This window comes from Lycium barbarum, chromosome 5 (genome assembly GCF_019175385.1).
Source record: "Lycium barbarum isolate Lr01 chromosome 5, ASM1917538v2, whole genome shotgun sequence".
Lineage (NCBI taxonomy): Eukaryota > Viridiplantae > Streptophyta > Magnoliopsida > Solanales > Solanaceae > Lycium > Lycium barbarum.
Genome location: NC_083341.1, coordinates 64,818,175 through 64,828,355, shown reverse-complemented (window position 1 = coordinate 64,828,355; position 10,181 = coordinate 64,818,175).

Genomic DNA, 10,181 nt, shown 5'->3' with positions numbered 1-10,181 from the left:
ATGACCATTTGTAGATTCTGGACGAAATTGGAATTGAAGCCAAGCGAGCGTAAGGCGCAATCGAGGTATGTAAAGTCTTCCCCTTTGTTCTTTGGCATGTCCTAGATGTACTAGGTCAAGATCGGAGCCTCGGGGGCGATTCTGCTCATAGAAACTCGAGATTGATTTTTGGTACTATTCATTCAATTCAATTGAATTTCAAAAGGCGCATTTTGCTAGAAAAGTGGTTAAACCTCCATAACTTGTACAAATGTAACCCGATCACTATGAAACCTTCCTGGATGACTCCGCAGAGTCTAATGGGCGTAATTCTTGTCCGCCGCCTCGACTTGGCCCGAGGTGGGCCCGCTATTCCCCGATGCCTCTCTTATTGTTCTGTCTGTCTTATTCTCATACGAAAAGTCGAGGAAACTTATGGCTATTGTTCCGACTACTAAACGGGAGTTATTTTAACAAACCTGAATTGATTTAATGTTCATGGAAACAATTACGGGGACAGAAACCCTGATATAAATTCTGTATGGCTTTAGCCAATGTACTCGTGTCCGGAGCTCGCAGGTAGCTCCTGGTTATTATGTTGTTTACTATACGATAGGTGCTATGACCACCTTTATGATCTTTATAAAATATTTTGTTTTGACATCTAAAACATTTTGAAAATATTACCCTGATATTTTGGATAAACTACTTACCTCCCGTACTTACTGATATATGATTTTGATATACCTGAATCTTGTGTGATGTATGATCCTGGCGTGTGTGATTATGTTGGGAAAGTGATAATTTGGCATTCTGTATGGTTTTTTTCTGTTTTACCGAGTCCCGGGCCGGTTATGTGAATATGCGCATATGTAATATTGGCCGCTGGACCCTCGACCGCGGCGTGTCCGACATTGACAGCTGGACCCTTGACCGCGTCATGCCAGACGTGTGGCATTGACTGCTGGACCCTTGACCGCGTTTGCCGCACTTGTGATTGTGCCTGACATAGACCGCTGGACCCTTGACCGCGGTATGTCAAATGTGTGATTGTGAGCGCTGGACCCTCGACCGCGGTATGTGTGATTGTAACCGCTGGACTTTTGGTCGCGGTATGTGTGATTATAACCGCTGGACCCTTGGCCGCGGTACGTGTGATAGTGACCGCTGGGTACTTGGTCGCGGTATGCGTGGTAGCGACCGCTGGACTTATGGCCGCGGAAATTGTGCGTTGATTCTTTTATATGTGTGAAACAAAAATGTTTTTCAAAAGAAAGTAAAGCATTTTGACATTCTAACCACCGTATTTGCCTGCTGGAACCTCTTGGGTATGACTTGTGCACTAGAGGCGACCCTGTGGCGACCTGGTTATTCGTGCACACCCCAGTGCACTGTCCATTGCGCCCCTCACTAAAGGGCCGAAACCTGAGGTAAATGTATACTACCTGTGCTTGTGTAAGTTTATGATTCTGCATGCATGGTTCTGCCTGTTACATTTCTGGACAGCGGATTCGGAGAATGATTCTGTTGGTGTTGCTTCTGCATGATTGAGCCGGACTATGCTTCAGTCGGCTATAGTTCTACACCCCTAGCTTCGGTTGCGGGTATGTCAGTCGCACTCTGTGCCCCGATCCGCACGATGATCCTGCCAGTTAGGCTTTGTACCTCTGTTTCATATCACGATTCAGACGGCAACACCCCGTGCTTATGATATATATCGTGGTCCTGGCCACACACTCTGTATTTTCGTTTCGGACTTGGATCCGATACTACCTGTTCTATTTCTATACTTCTGGCTCGGTTTTTCTTATATTGTTATATTTCCGCTTTACATACTCGGTACATTTCCGTACTGACCCCCTGTTCTTCGGGGGCTGCGTTTCATGCCGCGCAGGTACTCCCAGTTGAGTTGAGGACAGATGGAAGATGTTCCAGTGCAGATGGCAAGCTCCATTTGTTCCCAGAGTGCTGCCGAGTCAGATTCTGTATGTTATGCTTTTGGGATCTTATTAGAGACTTTGCAGACAGTGTCGTGGGTATTGGTTGTCGGTCTGTGTACGTAATGAATTTTGTATGATCAAAAATTTGTTCGGCTTGAAAGCCACGAGAAAGAATATTTCTGAAAGAAAAGTTTTGCTATGTACCTTATTATTTGTTTTAAAGAAAAAAAAAGTTGACGTGATTTTATGTGCAGCGAGAGTCTGAGGGTTCGCTCGGCCCTAAGTAAGGGTCGGGTGCCCATCACACCCCAGCGAGGTCGGGGTGTGACAGAGTGGTATCAGAGCAGGTCTGTCCTAGGGGTTGTCTGCAAAGTCGTGTCCGGTAGAGTCCTGTTTATGGTGTGTTGCGCGCCACATCTATAAACAAGAGACTACGGGGCATCTAGGGATTGTTGATCTTCTTTGAATCCTGGACCGTGCGATAGAGCCAGCTGTAGGAAAGGAATTTCCTTTTTACTAACCCTTAATTTCAGCTGGAGAACAGTATCGACGTAAGGCAACAACTGATGATATTAGAGGCTACACAGTATACCGGTAAGCAATGGTGTGAAAGACGTATGTCGGACAAGGTGTTTAAAGTATGATTGATACGTAAGGGTAAAAATTGAAGAGGAGAGTAAACAGGAATGTGTCACCGGTGCCGTTTGAGTTGGGCACGCAAGGTAAGTCTCGACCTCTTTATACTTTCATTTGAAATTGTTAGCCCTGTGTGGCTATGATGCGATATGATGTGATGTATATATACGTATATGTGTTGGCCCTGTGAGGCGTGGTTGGTATTTCCTGTGTACAGGTTTTGCGATAGTGAGAAATACAGAGGAACCTCTGCCCAAATTTTTCTAAAAATACGAGGAGGAAAATGAGATATAAATTCTTAACAAGTCTTGAAGGTCGATATCGATAGGGCAAAAAAATGCCTAACGATCAAGTTTCCTCTAATTGGAAGAATGCAAAGTGTATGACGGGCCGTCGAGAATTGAGCAGTTCGCTCACGCCTCAGAATTATATATGTATGCATAGAGGTAAACATTGAGGATTTACGGGGGCGGCCCGGTAACCAGAAAAGTAAAAGAATCTTCTCTAGATCGGGGTGAGACCCGCTACGAGAACGTTTTGAAAGTTGCTAAGACCCCGAGTTGCCTTAAATTATGTGACAAAGGTCGTGCGGGACCGTCGACGCAATTATATCAGCATTAACGTGTCAAAATGTGTGAAGGTTACGAAGTTAAGCGTGCTAGGGCCAGAGCAATTTTGGGATGGGTGACCCCCTGGGAAGTATACCAAAATTTTCATGAATGTAGAAGTGAAAGACAGATAGGAAATCTGGGGTAACCCCAAAGGAAAGTAGAAGGCACTGAGCGATTGAAAACCCTAAATAGGTCGGGTAGGCCAAGGCAGACTCGGCTGGTGAAAGAGAAAGGAAACGCAATACAACCCTTGGATCAGAGTAAGTTTGAGAAAGCATTTGGAAATATTTTGTGAGTAAAATGGCAGTAAATGCATAGATATGCATATGATGTCTCGTTCATGACTGTACCAATCTGTAGTGGGCCCCAGCGGCCAGTATTACGATATCTGAAGAATGTTAGGTAAACAAAATTCGGGAGACAAGTAAAAGGTGGGATGTAGAGATGTCATGAAGTAAACGAGTACTGAACTCGTTACAATAAGAGTGGAAGTTTCTGATGCGACAATATTAATGAAAAGGAGAAAAGTAGGTAAGCGGAGGAAGAAGAGATAGCGATTGCAACTTTTGGAAATCTTCGAAGGAAAGACGGGTACCTCCCCGGATGTATCAGGAGACCCCATAAGGTCAGTTTAACATTCGAGGACGAATGTTCTAAAGGGGGGGAGGATGTTATATCCAGTATTTTTGAACGTCAGATTATTAACTGAGGTGGGGCCCACACGTCAATATTTTTTTGGGACACGTGACAAGTTATATGAATCGCATATGTAAAGTAAAACACAACTTGTGAAGGGCCTTGGGGCCAAATCAAAGTGGAAGCCCTCCAAACGAATGTTTTAAGAAAACGTTTTCGGATGACCTGACTTGGAGGGGCAAAAACGGCATTATAAGTCTGGAATTGGGAAAACGCCCAGAAATAAAAGTTGTATATAATTGAAATAGCTTTCCAACGGTAGGTCGTGGGCCTATAGGTGACATCGGGATAAGGCGATATGAACATTTTAAGGCGGAAAGGTCAAGCTGGGCAGTGAAATGGGCCCAACCCGATTCCAATCCGGGTCAGGCCCATTTCCTTGTTATTTAAGGGAGGTTTCAGCCTCCTCCTCCACATTTTCAGATCAGAAAAGATCCAGAAAATTCTATAGAGAGAGAGGGAGGAAAGACTTAGAGAGATAAATAAAGTTTGATCAAAATCTGAGCCCCGAATCCCGAAGCCCATGAAGAGAAAAGTGTTCTACGTCGCGTTGCCTTCGATTTGAGCTAAAAATCAACTAAAAATAAGAGGGTGGACGTGGTAGCTGTGCACTTAAGGTATGATTAAGGCTATTTTTCATTGCCAACAACTTTATTTAAAGTTTCAACGGAATAGAACGGGAAAATAGCGATATAAATTCGTCCGTTGGCATTGAAATTGATTGTAGAAGATTATGTCATTTTAATATGATTTTATGATATTATGGAAATGAAGTTGTTAAGATGTGAATTATGATTATGGTTGATGAAATTGGAAGGTGGAAATATGTTATGAATATGTATGTTGAAGATTTGAAGTTTTGGATGGATTATGGTTTGGTGGAAAATTTGTATATTTTGTATATCATGTGAATATTGTATAGAAATGATATGAAATACTTCCAAATCACATTGTAATGGTCTTGATTAATGATGAATATGGAAATGTTGATACTAGTTTGGGTTTGTGAAGTTGAAGTGGAAGTTGTTGGACCATGTGGAAAACAAGGCTAGTTATGCCATACTATGTGTTTTGTAATGCTTGTTGTTGTTAGTGATGTTGTTGTTGGGTTTCTGTGTTGATATATTAAGCCGAGCTAAGTCTCGGGGATGTCATATATATAGGGGAAATGCTGCCGAAATTTCGGTAGGCAATTATGTGATTAAGCTTAGATTCTCGAAAAGCTTGAAATTGACAATTGGTAAACATGACCATTTGTAGATTCTGGACGAAATTGGAATTGAAGCCAAGCGAGCGTAAGGCGCAATCGAGGTATGTAAAGTCTTCCCCTTTGTTCTTTGGCATGTCCTAGATGTACTAGGTCAAGATCGGAGCCTCGGGGGCGATTCTGCTCATAGAAACTCGAGATTGATTTTTGGTACTATTCATTCAATTCAATTGAATTTCAAAAGGCGCATTTTGCTAGAAAAGTGGTTAAACCTCCATAACTTGTACAAATGTAACCCGATCACTATGAAACCTTCCTGGATGACTCCGCAGAGTCTAATGGGCGTAATTCTTGTCCGCCGCCTCGACTTGGCCCGAGGTGGGCCCGCTATTCCCCGATGCCTCTCTTATTGTTCTGTCTGTCTTATTCTCATACGAAAAGTCGAGGAAACTTATGGCTATTGTTCCGACTACTAAACGGGAGTTATTTTAACAAACCTGAATTGATTTAATGTTCATGGAAACAATTACGGGGACAGAAACCCTGATATAAATTCTGTATGGCTTTAGCCAATGTACTCGTGTCCGGAGCTCGCAGGTAGCTCCTGGTTATTATGTTGTTTACTATACGATAGGTGCTATGACCACCTTTATGATCTTTATAAAATATTTTGTTTTGACATCTAAAACGTTTTGAAAATATTACCCTGATATTTTGGATAAACTACTTACCTCCCGTACTTACTGATATACGATTTTGGTATACCTGAATCTTGTGTGATGTATGATCCTGGCGTGTGTGATTATGTTGGGAAAGTGATAATTTGGCATTCTGTATGGTTGTTTTCTGTTTTACCGAGTCCCGGGCCGGTTATGTGAATATGCGCATATGTAATATTGGCCGCTGGACCCTCGACCGCGACAGCTGGACCCTTGACCGCGTCATGCCGGACGTGTGGCATTGACTGCTGGACCCTTGACCGCGTCTGCCGCACTTGTGATTGTGCCTGACATAGACCGCTGGACCCTTGACCGCGGTATGTCAAATGTGTGATTGTGACCGCTGGACCCTCGACCGCGGTATGTGTGATTGTAACCGCTGGACTTTTGGTCGCGGTATGTGTGATTATAACCGCTGGACCCTTGGCCGCGGTACGTGTGATAGTGACCGTTGGGTACTTGGCCGCGGTATGCGTGGTAGCGACCGCTGGACTTATGGCCGCGGAAATTGTGCGTTGATTCTTTTATATGTGTGAAACAAAAATGTTTTTCAAAAGAAAGTAAAGCATTTTGACATTCTAACTGCCGTATTTGCCTGCTGGAACCTCTTGGGTATGACTTGTGCACTAGAGGCGACCCTGTGGCGACCTGGTTATTCGTGCACACCCCAGTGCACTGTCCATTGCGCCCCTCACTAAAGGGCCGAAACCTGAGGTAAATGTATACTACCTGTGCTTGTGTAAGTTTATGATTCTGCATGCATGGTTCTGCCTGTTACATTTCTGGACAGCGGATTCGGAGAATGATTCTGTTGGTGTTGCTTCTGCATGATTGAGCCGGACTATGCTTCAGTCGGCTATAGTTCTACACCCCTAGCTTCGGTTGCGGGTATGTCAGTCGCACTCTGTGCCCCGATCCGCATGATGATCCTGCCAGTTAGGCTTTGTACCTCTGTTTCATATCATGATTCAGACGGCTACACCCCGTGCTTATGATATATATCGTGGTCCTGGCCACACACTCTGTATTTTCGTTTCGGACTTGGATCCGATACTACCTGTTCTATTTCTATACTTCTGGCTCGGTTTTGCTTATATTGTTATATTTTCGCTTTACATATTCGGTACATTTCCGTACTGACCCCTTGTTCTTCGGGGGCTGCGTTTCATGCCGCGCAGGTACTCCCAGTTGAGTTGAGGACAGATGGAAGATGTTCCAGTGCAGTTGGCAAGCTCCATTTGTTCCCGGAGTGCTGCCGGGTCAGATTCTGTATGTTATGCTTTTGGGATCTTATTAGAGACTTTGCAGACAGTGTCGTGGGTATTGGTTGTCGGTCTGTGTACGTAATGAATTTTGTATGATCACAAATTTGTTCGGCTTGAAAGCCACGAGAAAGAATATTTCTGAAAGAAAAGTTTTGCTATGTACTTTATTATTTGTTTTAAAGAAAAAAAAAGTTGACGTGATTTTATGTGCAGCGAGAGTCTGAGGGTTCGCTCGGCCCTAAGTAAGGGTCGGGTGCCCATCACACCCCAGCGAGGTCGGGGTGTGACAGACCACTACTGACCAAGCACCCCTAAACTCATACTTGCACTATACTGAGTAACCTGGTGCCCCATTTTTACTTATATCTGAGCTATGCCAACTTCTGTAAAATTAATACAATAAACTTTACATCGAACTCATAAATAATTCATATGGATATATAAGCGTATGTGATAAAGATAACAATGTAGACTGACTTGGCCGCTACATGTGTTGTACACAAAATAATAGATGATAGAACTACACGACGTTCCAACTATATACAACTGTCTACAGACCTCTATGGAATATAAACTGTAGAAAAGACAGGACAAGGCCTTGTCATACCCACATATCTACATATCAAGATAGCATACCAAAAAGGGCTGCAGCTCCGAACCAAATGGAGCGCGCTGACTGCAGCTAAGGGGAGGTCCTACTGGTCTGGATCGTCTGGCTGACTACCTGAACCTGCGGGCATGAACGCATCGTCCATAAGAAAGGACGTCAGCACGAACAGTGTACTGAGTATGTAAGGCATGAATAATACCATCATAAGAAATATGGAACATAACATGAGATAAAGAGATAACCTGTACATCTGACTGCCTCTCAAGGCAGATATCATGCATGCTTAACCTTTAAATAAAACATTTCTCATATCATATACATGTACATAACATAATCATTAGCCCGTGTCCGGAGTAATAATCTCGCGCCTCCCACTAGTAGTGACTGCCCGTGCCATATAGACACGGTGTTATTATCATTATCCATAAGCCGCCCACTACGCCCACTGTAGTGGTGTCTGCTCGGCCAACTAGACCCGGTGTAATCATACATATACATATACATAAAGCATGCATGAGATCCCAAATAAAAGCTACAACTCTATCGGAGTGACGTAAGGTCGATAACCTCCGATTTATGTTATGGAATAATCATCATCGCTTTATCCCACTTTGAAGGAACAATTATGATAAGTTGAGATCGACAACAACGAATGGAATCAAGAAAAGCATGAAATAACTCAATAATCTCATAATAGCCTTAAAATCATAAGCTTTGGAATTTCTAGAAATAAAATCATCATCATCATGGTCATCATAGAAAACATCTCATCTTTAACATCATAAGAAACCTTTAAGAATCATGAACTTCTAGCTTCTAGAAGTAATAATGTTATGGAAAATATGTATGGAATCATAACATAAGAATCATGCCTTTTGAAAGAAAGGGACTAGCCTTAACATACCTTTTTGATCTCCTACTATTTAACGCTTATCATTCCAAGCTCGTAAATCTACATTCAAGAAAATTCATACCACTATTAGGCTTATCGTCATATGCTTATCTTAAGTGTTCAAATTAATTCCTTTTAAAATTTGTCGGGTAGCATCTCCCCTATTTATAGCCCTAGCCCGAAATCACAATACCAACAAAACAACAACAATAACAATACTAACATCAACAACATCATCATCAACACTAATATTCCATAAAATATCCCACACGATGCTTTTCCCAATTTCTCAACCAACCATAACAATATCCACAATACCATAATCAAAGAATTATATTCAATTTAATCTCAAATTAATCCAAAATCTCCTTTCAAATTCATTCCATAGTCATCATCTTTCACTTTAATACTTTGGAACTTCTCTACTATGATTCTCTTCTTTTATAGGACTTGTTAAACCTTCAAATCAACTTAATCATGAGAAATAGGATGGAAAACATACCTTACACTAGAAGAACTTCACCTCACTCAACTTCTTCCAAGACCAAATTCATCACAACATTAAGTAGAGACAAGAACAATCCTTCTCCATGAATTATCTTAGGGTTTTGGAGTTTGATCCTCTTTTGTGATGGTATAGAATGTTTTGGAATGGTGGGGAACCTTCAAGAACACTCTTATAATGGACAGAGAAGTGTGGGAGATTCTAGAGAGGTGTGGAGATGTTAGGAGATTTCTAGAGGGTTGTGGAGTCGAAGAAAAATGAATAAAATGAAGTGTAGAGGCCCTTTTATAGGTGCCAAACTCGGATTGGGCCGGGTCAAAACATAAGTGGGATTTTAAGTGAGCTTCCCGGATTTCGCGCCCAGCTTTGTATTCCTCTGGCTGTCCGTTTTAAAATGCCCATAGCTCCCTACTCCGATGTCGCATTGACGAATGGTTTGTTGCGTTGGAAACTAGACTCGATGAACTTAATTTTAGGATCTTGAAACACCGCAAACTCTTGATATACCCAGATATATACCCCTCTAAAGTTGACCCAAAATTTTGTCCAAAATTCTGCCAAATTTTTCCAAATATTCGACAAACTTATTTTTTTCGATTTTCTTGGTCCCAGAATCTTTCAAAACTGTCACGACCCAAACCGATGAGTCATGATGAGTGTCTGACCTCCTCTAGTGACCAAACACCCCTATACACATGTATGAACCTTATTGAACATCAAAGGCCCATAAATGACTCAAACTGATCTCATAAATGGGAGTGACATCATAAACTCTGTACAATCGGTGTATACATATACATGGTGAAGGAATAGTGCAAGCCGACTAGGCTGCTACATATACTGTACACAAAAGAATAGAAGCCGACAAGGCTACATCATCTGACTAATACATACAACTGTCTACAGACCTCTACTGGAATAACGTTGTAGAAAGGACGGGACAGGGCCCCGTCATACCTATATGCATATACATCTCAAAAGGGTGGCATACCAAAACTGACTGTAGCTCCGGATCAAATGGAGCACACTGACCACTGCTAGATATAGAGGTCCTACTGAGCTGGACCACCTGTCGGTCTACCTGAACCTGCGGGTATGAACACAGCGCCCAAGCAATGGGG